The sequence below is a fragment of the Parasteatoda tepidariorum genome, chromosome 9 (genome assembly GCF_982258835.1).
Source record: "Parasteatoda tepidariorum strain Cologne lab strain chromosome 9, Ptep-v5.0, whole genome shotgun sequence".
NCBI classification, from domain to species: Eukaryota; Metazoa; Arthropoda; class Arachnida; order Araneae; family Theridiidae; genus Parasteatoda; species Parasteatoda tepidariorum.
Window position 1 is genome coordinate 920,348 of NC_141763.1, and position 14,885 is coordinate 935,232.

Genomic DNA, 14,885 nt, shown 5'->3' on the forward strand with positions numbered 1-14,885 from the left:
ATTTTGTCAAACTTCATCAAGAAAAATAAAATTATCACTTTTACACATAAATACATTTTCCAGGTTCAATTATTTTATTATAGAAAAAACAAAGGAATAAAAATTACAAAAATTGTTACAATTGTTATTGTTTACAGTAGATTTATATACATTGATACAGCATCATTTTATTATAGAAAAAAAAAAACAATTAAGGGAATAAGAATCATAAATAAAATAAGAATACCTTGACAGATTTATTGCAAATATCCAGGCTGAAACTTATCCTTTTATGAAAGGCAGATTAAGGTTCACCAGTACTGTAAACATCCACAGTTTGTTTAGATGGCATATATCCTTGGGCATGATTTATGGTAGCTTCAATCACACCATCGCAGATGGCCTAGAATAGATAAAACGAGTTTTAAAACCCTATATACTTTTTTTAACACTTAAAGATAGAAATAAAGAATTTTTAAAACTTTCTAGCAAAACAAGCACAATACAGATACAACCAGAAATCTGTCATTGCCAGTTTTAATCTAAGTGAAAAAATGAGCAGAGGCATTTATTCCCTAAAGATGCTTTTAATAATCATCTAATTTCCAGTGGAACTAACCCGTATTTGTGCTACATGGAAAAGAAGACCACGAGAACCTCCCACGGTTAACCTGACGGCAAGGGAACTCTAACTCATGATCCGTCTACCACTGAGGATATTTCACGTCAGCACAGTGGTCGGTTCAAGCCGGATGCGGAATTCGTATTGACCAGTCATCGAACCCCCTGAGCCATACAATCCATTGTATTTGATGTTTAAAAGTAGAAGATATTAACTAATATACCTTTTACTTGTATTTAGCGGCGTAGCTAGCAGTGAACAAGAAAGAGCACATGTCCCCGGTTGTGCTAAATTAATGAAAAAATTTTTATATGCATCCAGGAACTATTTTTAATCTCTTTTTAATACACTTCTTTTTAATAATCCCTCTGCAGTTTCATTTGAAAATTACAGGCCCAATAATTACTAAAAATTTTATCTCATTTACCTAATAATTGAATGTGTGTTATTGTTGTAGTTTGCTATGCAAGTAGGTTTATTATTTTTTAAAAAAAAAATTTTTTTTCTAAATACATATATTTTTCAAGCTCAAAGTAAAATGATTGCTTTAAAATGTTCTAAATCAGGGATGGGCAAACTTTTTTGGTCGAGGGGCCAAAAATCAAGGAAAAAAATTTTTTGGTGGGCCAAGTAAAAACTTCAAAATTTAAGAAAAAAAGGGTGATATGCAAGTTTTAATTTAAATATTTAGTAAGATGAAGGAAATTGCAATTTCATTTTTAAAAGTTCCTTACAATAAGGTTGGAAGTGAGATGTGCTTATTTTAAGGAACAAAGCTAAATGCTTTGCTGTTAGTTTACTTCTGAAATGATTTTTTCTAAGGTTCATAGTTGAAAACTCTTGCTCACATATATAAGATTAAGCAAACATGCACTGATTTTCTGAGCATGAAATATTAAATTTCGGAAACTAGCTTTTGGTAATGATTTGTAAAACTTTGGAATAGTATTTAGAAACGACTGCTTCAGATGATTGTTAGATTGTCCGCTCTTTGGAGCGGAAAATGAGCAGTCTGCCAAATGTGAAGTGCAATTTACCTATATTAGATTCCATAAGTCAGCTCCTCGAGAGAGACAAGCGCTAGTTGGAGTCAATCTACGGCTATTCTATAAAGAACTTCTGCTTTCAATATTTTACCAATTGAAGCTGTCTGAGCTAACTACTTCCATCAATTTATGTTTTGTAGAACAAAAATAGAGAAAGCAAAAACTTCATCAGTACTTTGTTAAAAAAGGAAAAACAGAAATAATTTTAAACATTGTCGACAAGAAAATGGATGTATATTGTTTATATTTGCCACTGATCGGCAAATAAAAATTCCATCCGCGGGCCGGATAAAATCTTCTAGAGGGCCACAGTTCGTCCGCGGGGGCGTAGTTTGCCCATCCCTGTTCTAAATGAAGCTGATCGTATTTCAAAAAATAAAAATTTAGTTGCTTACCACTACCAAAATTTAATGCAAGCAAAGTATTGCTAAGTTGAAGATATTTCAAGATCACTTTCAGTTTAAATAAAGTGGATATAACAGATGGTAAAATAATTTAAATATAGAAAAAAATTCCAGCTTTTATTTAAAATTCCTTGATTTTTTTTTCAGGTTTTTTTTCAAGTATAAAAAATTCAGTAATAATTCTAGGTGGGTGGCCACCCTGTTAAATTAACAGGAAATCAAAACAAATGAAATAATAAAAACAAAATAAACAAATAAATTAACAATAAGATTATTTATACTTACAGACTAAATTTGGTCTGCATCAATGAAATGAAGTAGAACAAGGAGATGTATATAAATATCTTGTTCAGGCAATAATGGCTGTTGACTGGATTTAGCATTCTTTATTCTGGTTGGTGCTTTGTTACCATTTGTATCCATATCCATAGGCTAAAAGTAAAAAAATCTTTAAATTCAGGTAGAAAAAAAACATGGAATTAAACATTTATGAATATCATTTATTATCATCAACTATATTGATAACACAATAGCCCTTAGTCAAGGGCTATTATCTATTAAAAAAAATTTCTTCCAATTGTTGAAAGTTCTTCATATACATAAAATTAACAAAAAACAAAAATATTTTCTAAATAAGTAGTTTTTGGAAAGAAAAAAAAACTATATTTTATAAGTCACCCCTAAATTAATTATGTATGTCACCATAAGAACATGTTACACACAATTTTAAATACATTTGACTTGTTCCTTCTACTTTATAAAACAATTACTTTATTCAATTATGTGAAAGAATGATTCAAAATTACAATTAGTAAAACTTATTGGTTGTAGAGGATAAGTAAAGTTATCGGAATTTTTTATATTTAAATAAAAACTATTTATAAATGTAAATTAACAAAAACACTAACAAGATTAATATGGATTATACTGAATGAATAAAATATTTCTAAAAAATTAAGTAAACTAAAAATAAATCTTAATAAACTCATCAGAGTTGGCAAGGCTTAGGACAGAAGGCTTAGGACAGAACAGGTCCAAAACCAGTTTGTCTTTAACTGCCCAAAACCCTTTTATTCAAATTATGTCACAATTTTAAAAAAAATATTGGGGAAAATAAAAGGTTAATTTTTGAACAGGCAAAAGGAGGACAAGTTTTTGCTTTATTAAAAAAGTTTATTATTGTTTTTAATATTGCATTATTTATCCTTATATAATGCAGTGCAAAAACATAATTTATCAGTATTAAAACATAATATATCAAAAAATTTTCTTTAGCAAAGAAAAAAATAGATGAATTAAATCTTATTTTGGTATATTTTAGTATATTTAATTATAAATGCAGAGATGCCAAAAATTTTTTTACAATTAAGTTATGCAACACAGTTCAGAAAGCAAACAAAATTAGTCAGATATTTGCAAATTTTAGTATGTAGTTGTTTACAGTTTTTTTTTTATTATAATTCACAAATATAAAAATCGATATTATTAATTTTGTACTATTACAATGGCAAAACTTATTTTTGCCCATAATAAAGTGTATTTCCAATAATAATAAAAACAAGATTGCACAAATATTTGAAAAATTTAATACAGTAAATGTGATACTAAGAATAATAAAATATTAGAAAATATACTTGCTTTTTTAAAATATTTTGTTTTTATAAAAATGTAATAACGAAGCGACCAAGTAAAGAAAATATTAACTGGTTTCTAATAAAATTGTAAACTAAACTTAAAACATAAAGAAATTCAGTATCAATGAAATTAAAAACTTACCTCATTCATGAAACCAAGCAGTACATCTTTTTGTTGAGAAGAATGAGCATAAAAACTACTTTACGCTTTGGTGTTAAGCGCTTCCTAATAGACACAAGAGCTCTTACAACTCTAAGAATGAATCTTGGCTTACAGACTTTTCCATGAAACCCAGGTGTTCCTTTATATCTAAAACAAAGGGAGATATTTATTTAAAAATTAATTATCAAACTTTTGACCTGCTCTAAATTTTTGAAATCGTATAGGTATATAAGAACAATGCATTTATATGTATGTCTATTAAACTTCTATATCAATTTATTATTGTTTATTGTGAAAAAAATATTAAATTTTTAAAATACTTGTTTTAACTTACACTACATTAATCACATGTAGACATTATATAGCAATACATTTAACTTTATAAATAAATATTGCATAAAAAGACATCATAAATAAATGTTGCAGCTGAATTAATCATTTATTAAGAATATATTCTAATCTTATCCATTGAACATTCAATTCATTTTGATATTTAATGAACTAACAATAAATATTTTTATTATGTATTTTGTAAATTTGAATAACAAAATTTGTTAAATTAAGTAAACAATGAAACCTGAGAAGTTAAAAATGTTGAAGGAGAAAGAGAAAATATTAAGTTGTAATTATTATGACGTATCAAAATATAGTGCAATAAAAATATTAACTGACAAAGAAAAAATCCAGTTTATTTCAAAAATTGAAATTTTAAATGTTTTAAGACATACTAAATATTTTACATAATAGGGAATTTTAAGGATTTTTATTGTCATCAAAATAAAATTAATGCAAAATTAATTCAAAATAAATGCACAATTTAAAAAGTTTTAGTTACATCAAAGTAATTGTGCGATAGTATAACTTATTGAGAAGATGCAAACATTTGTTAACTGCACTTTTTAATTATGATTCATCACTTAAAACTCTGTTTTAAAAATTTTACATTTTTCAGCATATTTTACTGAAAAAACCTGAAATATAACATCCTTACTAACATGTAATTACTACTCAGGATTTTAAATTTGTTAAGTCTTTAAAAAAACTTTTATAGTTCTGCAACAAGAATGTAGAAATTAAACTGTGAAAGTTAACTGTGAAAATTAAGCTTAATTGGGCCTTAAATGAAAAAAAAACAAACCAAATTTGAGCCATGTCTGATGGTCGATTTCTTTACAATTTTATATATTATGAGTATATAAAAGAACAAACACTCACAGTAAGAAAAACATCTACTTTAAATACTTATCTAATGAAACCAAAAAATACAGCAGAACAAAATTGAGAAATTGAAATTGAGACAAAAAATACACTAATACTCTTTCCTTGCAGCATGCTAATAAATAAATATTGTTTAGAACAATAAAACAAGCAAAAAGCAAATTTAAAAAAATATATTAAATGATTTACTTAGAAGGTAATCTATATATATATATCCTTTTCCACCATCACTAAAAATTAAAACTCTGTCAGTAGCTAAGAAATCACCACCCATCCAACGTTCATCTCGAGGATTATCTGCAGAGCACAACAGCGAAAGATCCCCAGCATCATAAACCTTGGAAAACAAATATTATTTGTGATTTAATATTTTAAATCTACACAACAAAAACATTTGGCAATAAATAACTATTACATTTTATCAAAATGTATTGCCATTAATTATTCACAGCCAAAAATATAATTGACATATGATTCAGTGGCTTTAAATAATTACATCAATAGAAAATAAACAAATCTGATGATTGCTCTCTAACATAATGTTTAAATAAATACTACCTAAATGTATGATAGTCATCCAGAGAGTAAATTTCTCAAGGCATATAAAAAATTATAACAATACTGTATATCCTAGTGTATAAGCAGGCTATTTAAACCCAAAAAGTTTACAAAAATCTAGGAGTTGACTAATACACCAGTAATAAAGTTGGACATTTGTTGATCGTGAAATAGTGATGCATCATTATAAACAATGAGATGGATATGAATAACTCTGTATCAATTCAACCCTTTCAAAAACTATTAATATGTTATAATAAATAAGTTTTGTATTTTTTTTCATGATATTTTCTTAAAATATTAAGGTTTTATTAGAAACAATACTTTAAATTACGTTCAGAAAAAATTAAGAATAAGAAAGATTATTTTAATAAAAAATATTTCAAAATATTTAACACAATGAAAATTCTTAAAACATATCATAAAGCAACAAATTTAAATATTTCAGAACATCACGAGTCGGATTCAGTAATGTTAACAGTATCATTATACGGATCTCCCTCAGTGATGGATTCTACTTCATCTGCTACGTCCATCCAAATAATTAGAATTTATGCACCGTTTAAAAAATTTTACAATAACATTTGAATTTCCATTTTGCTCAACACATAGAAAATTTGACACATCATGTCTATAGGAACAGTACGAATATTTCCTGTTTCTGAAAGGGTTTATTTTCTTTACATTAATCATTTATTTCAAGTTGATCGAATAATACCCTTGAAAGGTTTACTTAACCTTATATAACTAAACATTTGTCTAATAGACTATCAACTCATGCCAATTTTGAGAATTCCTGTTGATATTGTGATTACCTTAGTTTACTCACAGTACCTTCATAATTAGTAAAATTAGTAAGCCAAAAGTGATAAAAAGAGCTGTACATTTGAAATTTACAATAATCATGGTCTAACAGTCAAATGTTTAGTCCATCAAAATCAACATTAAAGATATTTTGAATACTGAAAAGCCCACAGATTACACAACTAAAAGTGCTGCAAACAAACACAGAATTTTCTTTCTATCTAAGAAATGCATAATGGCAAAATATGTAAGCAAATACTGAAAGAAGGCTATTAGAGAATAGCACACTTTTAACATTTCCCATGAGTACAAATGATAATTTTAATAATATTTTAATTTTTAATTGAAATAATATAATACTTTTTCTTACGTTTTGCTAATTAGCTTGAAATAAATAAAGTATGCCTTTTTAATTCGTAGTTTATTAGTCGAATGATTGGTTACAGATTAACACTGATTTAAGTTCAGTTATCTGGGGTTAATGATGCCTCATAGCATTTATTTGAGGACAATTGTATCATATCCAGAAACATCAATGTGAAATATTTTTAATTTGCAAAATTTTGCAGTCTTATTAAGTTTTGTATGTTTTTTCCTTCTTTAATTTTAAAAATTTTTATTTTTGGTTTTTTGACTGGTCCACTTATACGCCCAGCATACCAAATATTAGCTATTTCCTAATAAAAAATAACAGATCGACTTACACACCAGAATATGTGGTCATAATAATTACTTGGAAAGATCTATACAGCAATATTTGAGCTACTTCTAACAAAGGAACACTGGTCATACTGTACGATATGTTTTTGTATTCCAGTATCATAGAAAATCTGTAGTCTGGAACTAGAACTGAAGTGCCATGCCTGAAATCAAGCAAATACTTGATGCATTGGTAACATAAAAGACCTCTATGCCAAATGAAATTCAGGTAAACAGTATCCACACTAAAATTAAGGTCACCTAGGACAGGAAAGGCATTCTGTTTGTTGACTTCTTGTTGAGGGTGCTGTGGTGAATGCTGAAAGTTATAGAGTAACCCTTGAAAACTTATGAGAACCAATTCAGAATCAGAAGCATGGTATGCTTACTGCTGGTATTGTCCTGCTCTAGCTCTATGAAATCACTCACTCACATATAATGAATTCCAGAAAAAATCTGTCATGCGCTGACTCCATTTCCAGCTAGCACACTTCGATCACACTGGACTACAAAAAGTTACCTACCATTCCTATTAAATGTTACAATTCTAGTGATATTTAAGTTGAGAAGTAACTGAAATATTGGTATATATTTTGCAATATATCTTTTCAGGTAATAAAATTTGTCTCTTTTAATGTGCTGTGGGTGACTTGATTTCCAGATAACCTTTGTATCCTGATCTTATTAGAATCATTTAAAGACTTTGCATATCACACTATTTCATTATTCGCAGATATATACATATAATGTATACATGTAATGTATGCATATATTATTTTTCTCACTGTTACAAAACATTTGACAAATTGCTTTTGAATTTCACTTCATCTCTTTTACATACATTGATGAACTGGAAGCAAATATTTTATGGCATTCAACAACAAAATAAATTATTATTTAAGGTATGAAAAAATTTTAAATTAGTAACATTATATGTGTTAGAGCTGATTATTTATAATTGGGTTGTGACGTGTGAGTGACTGATGTCGTATTTTTGGCCACAGATAGCTCAGCTGAAAAACAAGTAATGCACAATATGCCCTAAATATACTTGGTTCAAATAAGCAGGCTTGCTGGATTAGCAAGTGGCATTAGAAACAACACAACAGAGCTGATTATAGTTATATTTACCTGCCAATATTTGGTTCAAACAATAAGAAGTGAGCTCGTCGCACTTTACTATACTCAATAAGAAGTGTCCTTTGATTAAAAGCACAACAGGTCGATTTCAGGGCATTCAGGCATCGAATTGGTTTTGACTCATCTTCATAAACAGGTTCATTCTATTAAAATAGAATATGTTTTTAAAAAAAACACTTAAATTTAGACAAAAATTCAAACAATATTTTATATAAATTGCAAAATAAATTAAAGCACTACAAATTATTAATTAGCATAATTCTTAAATTTCGAATAATACCTCATCCTTATAACTTGGACATATTTAGTATTGTTTGTGTATTAAAATTAAACATAAAATTAATAAGTTAAAAAAATTATTGCTAACCTCGCCCTAAAAGGTGAATAAAAATATAAGTAGCTATTAACAAAATATAAGTAGCAATATAAAGTTCCCAATATAAATTAAACAAAATATAAATTAAATAAGATATAAATTAAATAAAATATTAAATAAATTAAATATTTTTATACGTTCACCTAATTTATATTTGATGTACTCCAACTAATCTATTAATAACAGCAAAAAATCTATAGTTGACAACAAGCCAGTTAAGGTAAGTCACAATTGTAAGTCCAACCCCAATTTTCAATAAGAGATTGATCAAAGGTACAAATTAATCATGAGCAACATTATAATATTATTGTACTATGTTTCAACAATGCTGTTTACTCAAAGTTATTTAATTGATTTAAAATTTAGACTTCTACATGAAATAATAATTACCTAAATTTAAGTTCAATAAACCATGAAATTTAATTTTTCTCATTCCAATTATTTTTTTAGAGTAACTACAAGTGCTTTAAATTAAAAGTCTGCAAATTAAACATGTAACAAAATATTAATATTTATTTATATTACTAATAAAACATTTATTTATATTATTATATAAGTTGTAAAGAAAAAGAAATACCAGGCAACAACAAAAGTTAATTTTAAATCAATAAGGGCATAAATTACAATTTACAATTTAGCTTTACTTTAGTAAACTACTTAGTAAACTAGTATGCTTACTCTAGTATGGTTAATATAATTACAAAAAAAAATAATAAATACTCGAAAAATTGGGCAAGCAAATGTTATATTTCTTCTTGGTCTGCACATGAAGAAAATCCAGAATGATATATTATTCTTTATGCTAGAATTCTAACTTTTTCTGAATTTCAGTCTCATCATGTTGTTTTCTCACACTTAAACCAAACTTTACTTCACATTATTAAATAAGAAATCAGTACATTTGACTAACACATTTGACTATTATTTTAACACTTAAGATATCTGTCTGGGAAAAAATTAGCTGCTTCGACAAAAATTTTATTATGATTAATATTTCAACTTTTGTTTATTAGCTTTCCAAAACTCTTTAATAAAACTCTTTCTCCGATTTTTAGAAATGAAGCTATATTTATTCTATCATATGTCGAGAGACAAAACAGAAAAGGAAGTAAACTCCTTAAAGTGAAACTATAATGTTGTTTGTTATGCTTTAAGTATTTTAATAATTTTCATTAAAATAAATAATATGCTCCTGGCAAATATAATTTCGGACATAAATTTTTGAAAAACTACTTCTTTTTTTTTTTGTCAGAAGTTTCTAGTATTTTAAATGCATCTTCTGAAAAAAAAGTCGCATTTGAGAAAATTTAAATTCACAAACATGCAATACAAAAGAAGTTTATTTTAGAATTTTTTGAAACTTTGTATGCAGATGTGTATAACGTTAACTATGTTTTGAACTAAAAGCTAGGTCTAAGTGAGAATTTACTATTTTTATTATTTTTTAAGTAAAAATGTTCAGAACTTTTCTATTGAAAGTCAATATCAAACAATATATTTAGTTCCATTTCATTGTATAGTTGAAATTTTTTAAAAATTTTAAGTCAAAACATGAGTAACAATATTATTCATCGAGAAAAAAATTAATTTTGATATTTATGCACTGCAATTTGTTTTAGAGCTGTATGTCTGACATGAAAAATTTGTAGTTTTTAAGCTTAAATTTGAAAATTATTTTGAGAAAATATTTTATGAACTTTTAAAGTTTAATTTAAACTTAAAACTTCAGGACCCTTGTTTATAAAAATAAAATTTTAATTAATACTATTTCAAAAAAAAGTATCAAACCCAGTCGGGTGTCTTGAAGTGAAAATTAACATATTTTAAAAATGATATTTGGAAATAGTCCTTGCAAAGCAATAGAAAAAATTCAAAAGACTTTTTTGGATAGAGATATATTTATAATGCTAAAAAAGTTTCACAACTTCCAAAAAAAGCTTTACTATTCAGCATGCTAACAAAAAGTATTTGAGTACTTTTTTAATGCATCCAGCATTTTGCAATTTTTTTCTATACTTCAACATATTTGACAAACTGTGCAAGATTATTTAACAAAACAATTAAAATCAGAAAATACCCACATAAATTAGCCACAGAGAACTATTTTATTTATGAAAAAAAAGATATAATTACTTTAGCTTCATTTCCAGCAATTGTCCATACTTTGATATAACCTGAAGCAGACAAACCAACAACGATGTCATCTAGAATAAGGAAAGGAAATTAAATTTTAAAACTGGACAACAATTAAGCTTTTATCTTCTCTGTTAAGTTTAAGTGGCATACTTACCATGACTTTTCACAGGACGCGTATTGCACTCATCCAATCAGGGTTAACACGTGAGGATAAAGTGAATAGAATATCTAACGTGAGAATATCCATTACAAGAATCTCTGCATAATAACCATTGCAAAACAGCCGCACATCATTCGATTTAGACACATGATAAGACTGAAACACAAAAATTATAATTAGTTAACATAGTATAATAAAGGACTTTAAAATCAATTCGAATAAAATTAACTTTTATAAAAATCACTGATTTGTAGCCCATCTGCACCCAATGTTTTTTTTATCGTCAACCACTTTAGCCGCCTTTTTATGAATGCTTAAATCATATGCAGTAATCTTAATCAAATATTGCAGCCTTATTAAACTTGAAGTTCACTTGTATTACAGCCGTTTTTTAACACAAAAATTTTTTTTTTTATTAACTGCAGATCTATATCAAATGTTATCTCATTTATTTAAAAAATTAGTTAAATGTCCCACTAGTTAAAGTTAGAAAATTCTGGGAAAAGTGGTATTCATACATAGTGGGACACCATTTCTTAGCAATATTCGGAAATACAAAAATAATCACAAGATTTAAAGAGGTGTATAAGTAACAAAGAATTCAATTATATGATTTTCTCTTTGTCGCAAGGCATGCGATGCCGACAGAGAAGGGGTTAACCTTTCCTAGTAGAGCAAAACTCCAATTCCACATAAAATTGTTCAGTGGGGGGGGGAGAAGGTAGTTTAGAAACATTCTTTATCACTAACATCAGATCTATATTAATTTTCCTAACTGATGCCAACAATGTAAATGGAAAGCTAATGCGCTTTACTATATGTATATCAGACAGTAAGCAATAGATTACCAAAAAAGAAAAAAAACTCTTTTCAAAATTGATATTGTCTTTGTAGATACTGCTTCATAAAAAAATTAACTTTAGCTTAAAGATTAAACTTTAAAGAAAGAAATAATTAAACTATTAATAATAGCATACTACTTAGATATTGTGGATTCATCAAATTTAAATAGACCCACAATCAAAAATTCCTTTAAAATTAGCTTATTCTCCCAATGAAGAGTTTCCCAACCTTTTAGTTTTATTTAACATCAGACATGATTTGAAAACAATATCTTACTAAAAATACATTTTAAAATATGAGAAAAATTTCAAAATAATAATAATTCATACATGAATGGCTGTGTGAATATACTGCAACTCTCAAGACAACGACCATCAGTCACATCCCATAAAGACATCTCTCTAAATAGTCAGAATAGAGATATTAAATTAAGTAAAATGTATAAATATATGTTACAAAATCAAATATATGGAATTATAAATAATTTTTTTTCATCCTTGAATTAAAATTTAAAAACATGAGTTGAAGATAAATTCTAATAAACTTTGTAATTAAAATTCATATATAGCTTATATTGTCGAAACAAAAATACTAAAAAATTCAATTTAAATCGTGTTTGATTAAAAAATATCAAGATATTTTGAAAAATATTTGCAATAGTACAATGAATGAGCAAAAAAATATATATCTATCAAAGTTACAATAAGAATCTTTAACCTTCCTCGGCATCACGCCAAAACCAGGAACTTTGGCAATAAACAGGTTCGTATTTTTAGTATGGTACTAACAATATATCATATTTTGTTTCCTATGCGATACAATGAATGACCATAATAAAACACTTAGGATATTTTTACGAGAGCAAAATATAATAATTTTAACAAAATATATATAAATTTTTACAGTAGTATATGTAATTATATGACATGTGTAGAAATTGATTTTTTTTAACCCTTTTGGATGCAAAAGGCCCAGTCTGTGTCGGAAAAAAATGCATATTATTAGCCGCTAGCAATTTAAAACTATTTATAGGAATAACAACTAGAAACTAAATGTACCTAAAACTAATGGTCCACAATATTTAACAACAACTATTTTTCAAATAACATAAACCTCAAGTAATAAATCTGTCTACTATATATGGTGACAGTTGCTAATATAGTTAATCTTCATCTAACATTTCTTGCGTTGAGAAAAGCTATGTGTTTGCAATTCTTATATTACCCTGATTGCAAACACAGCAAGCTTATAGCAATAACCCATAGGCTCATGTAGTTGGCTCACAGTGGGTCGCAGCTTTCAAGTCCGTCATTACATTGCCAGCGTGAGAACAGCTGAGCAGCTGTAACTTTTTCTTAGTGTATTAAAAAAAATTATAATTTGGAGAAAAGACTATAGAGAAAGTATGTTTATTTTCTTAAAATTCAATGGTAATATAAGGTTGACTATGGGGGAAATAATAGTAAATAGATGGGTTAATCATGCAAGCTAAATTGTTAAATATCCCTTTAAAATTAAGATACAGCTTCCTAAATAAAAATTTCATTTTGGTAACAATAGTTTGTATTAAAATCTTATCAGTAAATGCTTAAAAAAATTTTTTTTAATAACTTTTGCATTGAAACACGAAGCAAAAAATTTTAACGCCGAATAAATATAAAAAAAAGTTTAATTACACTGTAAATATAATTCATGCATCAATCACTAATTTTCAACAATATTATCATCTAAACATCACAATTTGAAACAACATGACATTTCACAAACCCTTCCGTATAAACTGGTCTACTAGAAAACTATAAAAGTAATAATTATCTTATATTGTCTTCATGAATTTGACAGATTTGATTGCTTTAACATCCCAAAACACAAAGGCCATTACCTTCTTAAATGACAAAAATTTGACAAGTTGAAAAAGTTTTCTAAATCACTATGACTTCATGATTTATACAACAGTTGATGGCCTCATGTAAATGGATCATACTATTTTTCTAAAAAATCCAAGAAGAGTTTTATTTGTCAGCTAGAAAGATGTCTTAATCACTTAAGAATCTCAGTCATTCTAAAATTCTAAAATTGAATGCTATTTTTTATGTAAATATGGAATATTAAATGCAAACTTGTAGTCTGAAATATTGTAACATTATACATACCTGCAAACCTTTATCTGATGTTGATACATTCCAAACACAAATACGACCATCATTACAGCCAGTAACTAAAGTTCTTTGATCATGAGTTAAATGATACACAGTGTGTTGGGGCCTCATTACCCCATAATACAATAGGGACTACAAGTTGATTTGATATAGTCATGGTGGAACTGAACCTAGAAAATATTCACAAAGAAAACTGATCTAAAGATATGAATACAAGCAACAAATTTTAAAAAATTTCTTTCTTTCATAAATATATAACAGCTCTCTTATTATTACAAGAAGTCAAAATTAAAAATGAATAAATATTATATTTTATATCTATTATGTATTATAAGAGTAAAAGAGAATGAAACAAAATATTCTTACAGTATTTTTACATAAGTTCAGTTTCACTTCCTGCCAAGTGAATTTTTCTTTACGAAGAGAATTAATCCTTAAAATTTTACTCACCCTACTGCACTGAGGAGTTGAAAAATAAAATGCAAAGAAAAAAATATAGTTTTAAACATAATGGAAAAAAATAAGGTTTCTTTTTTTAATAAACTAATCTGTAGTTTTAGGTTTTAAAAATCAGTAGGTTTAAATTTACTCAACCAATTAAACAATACCATATTTATAAGAAATGGATGCATTGCGTTTGCACGTAATGAAACAAGAAACAAAACTATCAACTATGATGCTAAATTAGAGTACGTTTGCAAATAATTCATAAAAACCTTAATAGGGACACAGATTGATTGAATACAGTCACATCTGAAATTTTTCATAAGAAAAAAAAAACATCTGCATACAAGAAAAAATACAAAGGAGCATTGTTCCACAACAGTACCTATTCATACCAACTATAATTATCCAGGTGCCAAGACAAGCTCTACATTAAATAACTACTCTACATTGTATTTAAATTAAGTACATACAAAAAAGAAAAATATATATAGCCATCC

At 27.0% G+C, this 14,885-nt stretch overlaps 1 long non-coding RNA gene across 1 annotated transcript; it reads right to left on the reverse strand.

Annotated features, from left to right (window-relative positions):
- Positions 1 to 233: 233 nt before the first annotated feature.
- LOC147803219 (uncharacterized) lies at positions 234 to 3,978 on the reverse strand. The gene is made up of 3 exons (XR_015429478.1): positions 3,828 to 3,978; positions 2,337 to 2,483; positions 234 to 382 (listed from the first exon to the last, which is right to left on the reverse strand). It is a non-coding gene; the product is annotated as an uncharacterized LOC147803219 (long non-coding RNA).
- Between the last annotated feature and the right edge of the window lie 10,907 nt (positions 3,979 to 14,885).